The following is an 8,660-nucleotide window of genomic DNA, read 5'->3' as shown; positions in this document are numbered from 1 at the left end:
GGCCCCGAAGTTTGGTTCGTGGTCACGTCTCGGGGCTGTGGTATACGTGACCGTACGAAGTTTCCCGCCCATTTATTACAACATTCAATGGTTCGCACATCCCGCTTACCACACCGCCAACAGAATAGCACTTGTGGATTTCGGCATGATCTAGCCATGTGGCCGGGTCTGCCACATTGGAAGCATGCCGTTGAAAGATTAATAGGGGTGATCTCCGCGAATGACGGATCTTTATTCGGTTGTCGAAAAGGATTCGCGTGTTTTATTCTTTCACCTTTTGTCTCGTTGTTAGTACGTTCTAAAGGGATGTTACGTCGACTTGAGTAACCAGTTTTCTTTGTTCTCCTCTCGCTCTCTTCGTGTTTAATAGTTTCATAATCATTGGCAAGGGTAATGAGCTCTTCCAATGACCCAAAGTCTTGTCGTTTAATGTATTTTTTATATTCGGTGGTACAATTTCGATATAATCGTTCCAGTTTCTCCTGATCAGACATCTTCAGGTGTCGCATTAGTTTCTGCATTTGAAGGACGTATCGTCGGAAAGGTTCTCCTGCTTGCTGCAAGCGGGCGCATAGATCATCTTCCAAACGCTCAAAGTATCGGTGTGGCAAAAAGAAGTTTAAAAAATCGTACTTGAAAAGGTGGCAGTGCTTCCACTCCTTTTTATTGTGGCGAAACCATTCCAGTGCCTGACCTTTCAACAGTTCCGGCATGCTTCTAGCTAACGCGTCTTTGGGGATGTCGTATACTTCTGCTAACTCTTCGACTCGTTCGACGAACGCTAAGGGATCTTGCTTATCGTTAAACCGTGTCGACCATTTTCTGACTTGATCTATGTCGGCTGCCTGCGTATTTCTATGTGGTGTGTATGGCACGGGGAAAGTCAGTGGCTCACGCATTGATGGTTCTGTTACAGGTGGTTCAATTGCAATTGTTTGTCTCATGGGTATATCTGGTAGGTGGTTAGCTAGTTGTCCCAACGATTCCGGATCTCCGAAGTCTAAGTTTAACTCCTCTGTGGATGTCTTACTATGTTTGATTTCCAACTCATTCAATCGTAGCAGTACGGGAGGTTTATGATCGGTTTGTGCCACGAAATTAGACAAGCGACGACGTAGGTCTTCAACGGTTCCGGCAGTTTCCAATCCAAATTCTTCCAAGTACGTGACCAGATCATCTTTCCGCGCATTCCTTATCCAAGTGCGTCCTATGATGTCAGTGTAGTTCTTCCTTTCGAATGGGTATATTGTTCCCTAAGTGACTAATTAGCTTCCGAATCGTATCTTTTAGTCGAGGGTCCCTACTCGGGCGCCACTTGTAATGAACCCCTTTACGTGGGACAGTCTATAGCTGGAATAGTTCAGCAGTGTCCAGGGTTCTCACAAGACAATTTATATTTTTGAACTCGACTCCGATTCACAGCGTAATTTCTAATGATTCTTTCGTCCCTAGTCTCTGTTCTATTCAACACCACGTTAATTTTTGTATCCACTTGTTCTTTATTCTTGGTATATATATTATTCCAATTCAATTAATTACATAAAATAGCGTTACATAAGGTAAATAAATAAATTTTCTTAAATAAAAAAAAAAAGTTTATCTTGTTCAATATACATGCAAATCTAGTTAACTTTAGTTACAATTCATATTTTCTAGAAATAGTATTTGAGAAAAAAAATACATAAACAACTTTTATAAATAAATAGAATTTATCTTGCTCAATATGGTATGTACAAATCGAGTTAACTTTATTTACAGTTCATATTCTCTAGAAAATTTTATTTGTGAAAAAAATACATAAACAACTTTTATAAATAAATAGAATTTATCTTGTTCAATATGTACAAATCGAGTTAACTTTAGTTACAATTCATTATTCTCTAGAAATAGTATTTGTGAAAAAAATACATAAACAATTTTTATAAATAAATAGAATTTATCTTGTTCAATATGTACAAATCGAGTTAACTTTAGTTACAATTCATATTCTCTAGAAATATTATTTGTGAAAAAAAATATATAAACAATTTCATCAATAAATAGAATTTATCTTGTTCGCTATATGCCACTACCGGATATACAATTCGTAGAATTTGGTTTTTGACGTAGTCAAGCACAGATTTTCTAATTATCGCGAATTAAGCCGAAGACGCAGGAATATGGAGTTGTAACTCTGATTCCCCAGCGTGTTGATTTTATTCAAAAAAAAAAACATCAACTGTTGATATACACAAGATATAATATTCGTAGAATTTGGTTTCTGACGTAGTCAAGCACAGGTTTTCTAATTATCGCGAATTAAGCCGAAGACGCAGGAATATTCAGTTGTAACTATGATTCCCCAGCGTGTTGAATTTATTAAAACACCAACTGTTGATACACACAAAATATAATATTCGTAGAATTTGGTTTTTGACATATCCAAGCACAGATTTTCTAATTATCGCGAATTAAGCCGAAGACGCAGGAATATGGAGTTGTAAAAAAAAAAAAATTGTATATATAATGGTATTATAGAACCAGCTTACCAAGATTTTATTATTCTTCTTTTGTTACTCAATTCCTTAGTGCTTCCTGCTCCTTCTCATATCTGCCAAAGCCACGTGCCAGTTAATACCTTCAATCGAGATTTCCCATAGGATACTTTTTAAGCCTCCTATGATATTTCTCTATCTGACAACTTTTAAAGCTCCCAGATTGGTATAATGGTTCCGTAACTGTTGTCAACTATCGGCAGCAAATCCGCTTCAGCCTCGTTCGCTCTGCTCACGGGTGGTAATTCAACAAAACACAACTCGTCCACTCTGCTCAAGGGGGATATATCAAAAGAGAGCGATTTCACAATTTCGTCCTCTTTTATTCGATCTTGTCGACGCCTTCAATTCCGCTATCTGGCTTGTTTACGCAAAATGTTCATTTCTACCTCCACAAATTGTTTTTGCCTATATTGCAAAACACATTAAGGTTTCAGTTGCTTGCTGGTTTACTTCGCTTGTGTATTTTCTTTCCTACAAGAATTGTTTTTGCATATCTACATGACCATTCCATGCTTGTTGTAAAAAATATATAAGTTTTGCCTTTGCTTGTTTACTCCACTTGTGTATTTTTTCACCAAGAATTGTTTTTTGGATGGATGTGGGGGATGGGATTGAACATACAAGGTAAAGTGTCAGATTGCATTTAACATGGTAAATGCCAGCGCGATCCTTGTCACTGTTCTCTCCAAGGTGACACACAGCCTCCACGTGGCCCCTCTGGATAGCTACAATCATCCGTGCGTAGTGAGCTAATGTGTGCAGCGAAATCCACCTCAGGGATGTATGAGGTTATGCGTCGGGCTTGGAACCCACCATTTAGAAAATTCTTTCAATGCAAACGAAGAGGCAGCCTCGGATAAGGAAACGATCTACTGATGACGACAAACGCAAACGTATTAAGGAACACGATTTAAAAATATGCACCTGGAATGTCCGAACTCTTTACAGAGAAGGTGCATCTATACAGCTAGTTAATGTCCTCAAGGAATATAAGGCTGACATTACCACCCTCCAGGAAATGCGATGGACGGGACAAGGATGCTCTAAACGAGATCATTGTGACATCTACTACAGCTGCCATGCAACAAAGCACGAGTTTGGAGTCGGATTTGCGGTAAGCCAAAAGCTGAGAACTTTGGTCTCAACGTTTACACCAATAAACGAAAGGCTCGCAAAAATCCGAATTAAGGCAAAATTTTTCTTCATCACTCTAATATGTGGGCATGCCCCGACGGAAGATAAAGATGACGACACCAAGGAAATTTTCTATAAACAGCTTGAACAAGCATAGGAACGCTGTCCCTATCATGACATCAAAATCGTTGTTGGAGACTTCAACGCAAAGGTGGGTAAAGAAGGTATCTTTGGTGCTACTGTCGGAAAGTTCAGCCTTCACACGAAAACTTCTGATAATGGAAGAAGGCTGATTGATTTCGCCGCGGCTAGAAACATGGTGGTTAGTAGTACCAGATTCCAGCATCTCAACATACATAAGGCAACATGGCTGTCACCTGATCAAAACACAAGATCTCAAATGGATCACTTTGTGATAGACGGAAGGCATGCTTCCAGTGTCTTGGATGTACGTACTATCCGAGGAGCCAACATCGACTCAGATCATTACCTTGTTGCAGTCAAGATCCGCACACGTTTATGTGCGATGAAAAAGGTACGTGAACAAGCACAGCGAAAGCTAGACGTCGAAAAGCTGCAATCACAACAGACAGCTAATGACTTCGCTACTTGACTCTCCAATATCTGGAAAATTCATCTGAAGAAGCCGATATATGCGCACAATGGGACCACATCTCCAACTCTATGCGTACCGCGGCAGAAGAGGTGATCGGCTATCACCGTATACAAAGAAACAGCTGGTACGACCAAGAGTGTCGCAATGCTACCGCAGAGAAAGACGCAGCATATCATGCCACCCTGCGGTCAGTTGCGACGCGCGCTGTTAAAGAGCGATATCGGCAAAAGAGAAGGGAAGAGAAACGTCTTTTCAGGCGAAAAAAGAAGGAAACAGAAAGATGTGAGTACGAAGAGCTTGAGAAGCTGGGCGACAGGAATATGGCTCAAAAATTTTATCAAAAAATTAAAAGCCTGACAAATGGTTATAAACCCGGAGCTAATTCCTGCAAAGATGAAAACGGTAATCTGGTGATAGATGTCCAAAGCATGCTTAATATTTGGAGGGATCAGTTCTCGAAACTACTAAATGGCGGTAGTACCAATGTGACTGAAAGCGAAGATGATCCCGAATTTTCAATCGTTGACGGTGAAATAATCGTCCCGCCTCCCGATCATAATAAAGTTAAAACAACTATAACGCAGCTCATAAACAACAAAGCTGCAGGCGCCAATGGTTTACCGGCTGAGCTGTTTAAAGCTGTTGGCGAAGAGCTATCAAAATGCATGCTACAGCTAATTCGCAGCATTTGGTCGGATGAATGCATGCCCAACGATTGGAATATAAGTGTGCTTTGCCAAAACAACAAAAACTGTGATCCTGCAAACTGCGGCAACTACCGCGAGATCAGTCTTTTAAATATCGCATTTAAGGTTCTGTCAAACGTATTATGTGAAAGATTGAAGCCAATCGTTAACCAACTGATTGGCCCTTATCAGTGTGGCTTCAGACCTGGCAAATCTACTGTAGACCAGATATTCACAGTGCGTCAAATCCTGGAGAAGACTCAAGAAAAACAAATCGACACACACCACCTATTTATCGACTTCAAAGCTGCTTTTGACACTACGACTAGAAGCACACTCTATGCCGCAATGTCTGAATTTGGTATCCCAGCAAAACTTATACGGCTATGTAAAATGACGTTGAGCAACACCAGCTCCGTTAGAATTGGAAAGAACCTCTCCGAGCCGTTTGATACCAAACGAGGTTTCAGACAGGGTGACTCCTTGTCGTGTGACTACTTTAACCTAATGTTGGAAACGATAATTCGAGCAGCAGATTTTAACCGTACTGGCACAATATTTTACAAAAGTGTAATGCTGCTTGCGTATACCAACGATATTGATATCATTGGTCTGAACACCCACGTCGTCAGTGCGGCATTTTCCAACTTAGAAGAACAAGCAAAGCAAATGGGTCTTGTGGTAAATGAGGTCAAAACAAAGTACTTTCTGTCAACAAACAAATCTCCTGAGCGTCTTGGGACCTACGTCACTGTTGACAATTATAAGTTCGTTTATTTAGGAACCAGCTTAAACACCAAAAATGACGTCAGCCTAGAGATTCAACGAAGAATTACTCTTGCCAACAAATGTTACTTCGGGCTAAGTAAGCAATTGAAAAATAAAGCCCTCTCTCGACAAACAAAAATCACGCTCTACAAATCCCTTATCATGCCTGTCCTGCTGTATGGTGCAGAAGCTTGGACAATTACCAACAGTGATGAGAAGGCGTTAGGAGCATTCGAGAGAAAAATTCTTCGGAAGATCTATGGTCCCTTACGCGTTGGCGACGAGTATCGAATTAGATGGAACGATGAGCTGTATGAGCTATACCGCAACATTGACATAGTTAAGCGCATAAAAATTCAGCGGCTACGCTGGCTTGATCATGTCGTGCGAATGGAAGAAAGTGCTCCGGCTAGAAAGGTATTTGATTCGGTACCCGCAGGTGGAAAACGCGGTAGAGGACGTCCGCATCTTCGGTGGAAGGACCAGGTGAGCAACGATTTGGGGGCGCTCGGACTTCCAACTGGCGTCAGAAAGTAACTAATCGGGCTGACTGGTGGAGGCTACTCGACGCTGCTTTATCTTCTATTCTTTCCACAGAACCTAATAGAACTCTTCCCCGATCGTAACATACGGACCACTTCGTTATATATTCTATGATTTGAGCAGACGATGAGGCAATGATTGGCATGGGACGTTTATTCGTTGATGTAGTTGACTCTTGCACACTGTCCCTGCCCAGGTGCCAATTGTAACGACACTTTTTCTTTGTGTTTTAAAATTTTTTGCTTGGATATACATAGCCATCGTCCAGGGTCGCGGCAATGAATTCATTTTTGCTGGGGCACGCTTTTGTCAAAAATAAGATGTTATGTCGCAATTTTAAGACTTATTTATTTATTATTCAAAAAGATGTTTGTATAAAATCGAGAGTAATGTAGTTTAATCGCATTACAACAAAAAAAAGGGTTAATTAAATTTAATTATAAGAGAATAAATATATATTTCAAAATTTAACAAAATTAAAATATTTTTAATATTTTCTGAGTATGTGGTTATATTTATAATATGGTGTAAGATATAAAGAAACAAAAAGGTACCATATTTAAATCAAATTTATAACAAAAGATTTAAAGACTACTTTCTTAGTAAATAATTATATGTACATTTTTTATTTCTGTCTGTTAATTTAATAAATGTTGTTGTGATTGAACTTTTTTTTAAAAAAAGACATGCGAATTTTAACGCACCCACGTTCTATTGCCGATTTAAGGTGTCATGCTGTATCAAACTGTGTTCCACCTTTAAAATCATGGGCATAAAAAATCGCCCAGAGATTCTTAATGAGATTTAAATCGAGATTTAATACTTTCTACTTCAATATAGGAATTTTTCTATCACCAAAAAATAAATTTGTTGTCTGTGCATTGTCAATTGATGCATTTTCCTGTTAGTAGATCCCATCATCGCAATATAAATTACCGGGAAATTCCACTAACTCAGTATCGAGATGCCTTACATACATGCTGACATTTATTCGAGTAGATATAAAGCATATAGAGGTCTTTCCTTTGTAGCAGAAGCCAGCCCATACAATAACGGTTCCACCACCGAAACCTCACTTGTTGCAGGATACCTGATCCTGACGTAAATCACGCCAATATTTTTTGTAATTGCCAGGGCCGTCTAAATTGAATTTTTTTCTCCACTAAGGACGACATTCTAACACTATTTCCCATATGCCTAAATTTAAAAGGAAATTTAGATATGCTCACTTTCAATTTGCCACCAAAAATAAATAACTAGAAAAAACTCATAGAGGCTGTAATACTGTTAATTTATTATTACATTATCTTACAATAATTGTTAACAGTACTTAACAGTACTTAAATCTTTCTTTAAAACTGGAAAGTGTAATAACACTTTGTTCAATAATGTGTGTGACTAACTAATTAAAACACATTTCTTTGCCAAAATTCGTTTTTATTCATCAACATAGTCCCCTTTTATGGAGATACAATCATTCCAACGTTTTTGCAAACGATTTTTCTTTGCCTTCAAAATAGGCGTTAGTTTCAGCGACTACTTCATCATTTGAGCCAAATCTCTTACCACGGAGCATCTTTTTGAGGTCTGCGAAGAGCCAGTAGTCGCTGGGGACCAGATCTGGAGAATACGGTGGGTGCGGCAGCAATTTGTAGCTCAATTCGTTCAATTTTGCCATCGTTTTCATCGACTTGTGACACGGTTCATTGTCTGGGTGGAACAAAACTGTTTTCTTCGCCATATGAGGCCGTTTCATTGCGATTTCGTATTTCAAACGCTCCAATAACGCTATATAATAGTCGCTGTTGATGGTCTTCCCCCTCTTGAGATAGTCGATGAATATTATTCCACGCGCATCCCAAAATATAGACGCCATTACCTTGCCGGCCAACTGCTGCGTCTTTGGTCGCTTTGGGCGGCTTTCACCGGCTGCATGCCACTCAGCAGACTGCTGATTTGACACTGGAGTGAAATGGTGGATCCATGTTTCATCCATCGTGATGTACCGACGCAAAAACTTCGACTTATTGCGCGTAAACATGTCCAAACAGCTCTCTGAATCACCGATTCGTTGTTGTTTTTGCTCAGGTGTGAGCAAACGCGGCACCTATTTGGAAAACACCTTTTTCATACCCAAATGTTCGTGTATTATGGTGTGTACACTGCCTGCTGATATCTGTAGAATGTCAGCAAACCCCTCACTTTCACTTTACGGTCGGACATAATGATTTTCAGTGTTTTTTCAACGTTTTCCGGAATAACAGCGTCATTTGGCCGTCCAATAGATGCAATGTCATCGGTGTCTGTACGACCACGTTTGAATTCGGCATACCAATAACAAATGCTTCTTTTTGATGGAGCGGAGTCAGAATAATG

The sequence above is a fragment of the Teleopsis dalmanni genome, chromosome 1, assembly GCF_002237135.1.
Source record: "Teleopsis dalmanni isolate 2A chromosome 1, ASM223713v2, whole genome shotgun sequence".
Classification (NCBI taxonomy): Eukaryota; Metazoa; Arthropoda; class Insecta; order Diptera; family Diopsidae; genus Teleopsis; species Teleopsis dalmanni.
Note: the sequence above shows the minus strand (reverse complement) of the source record.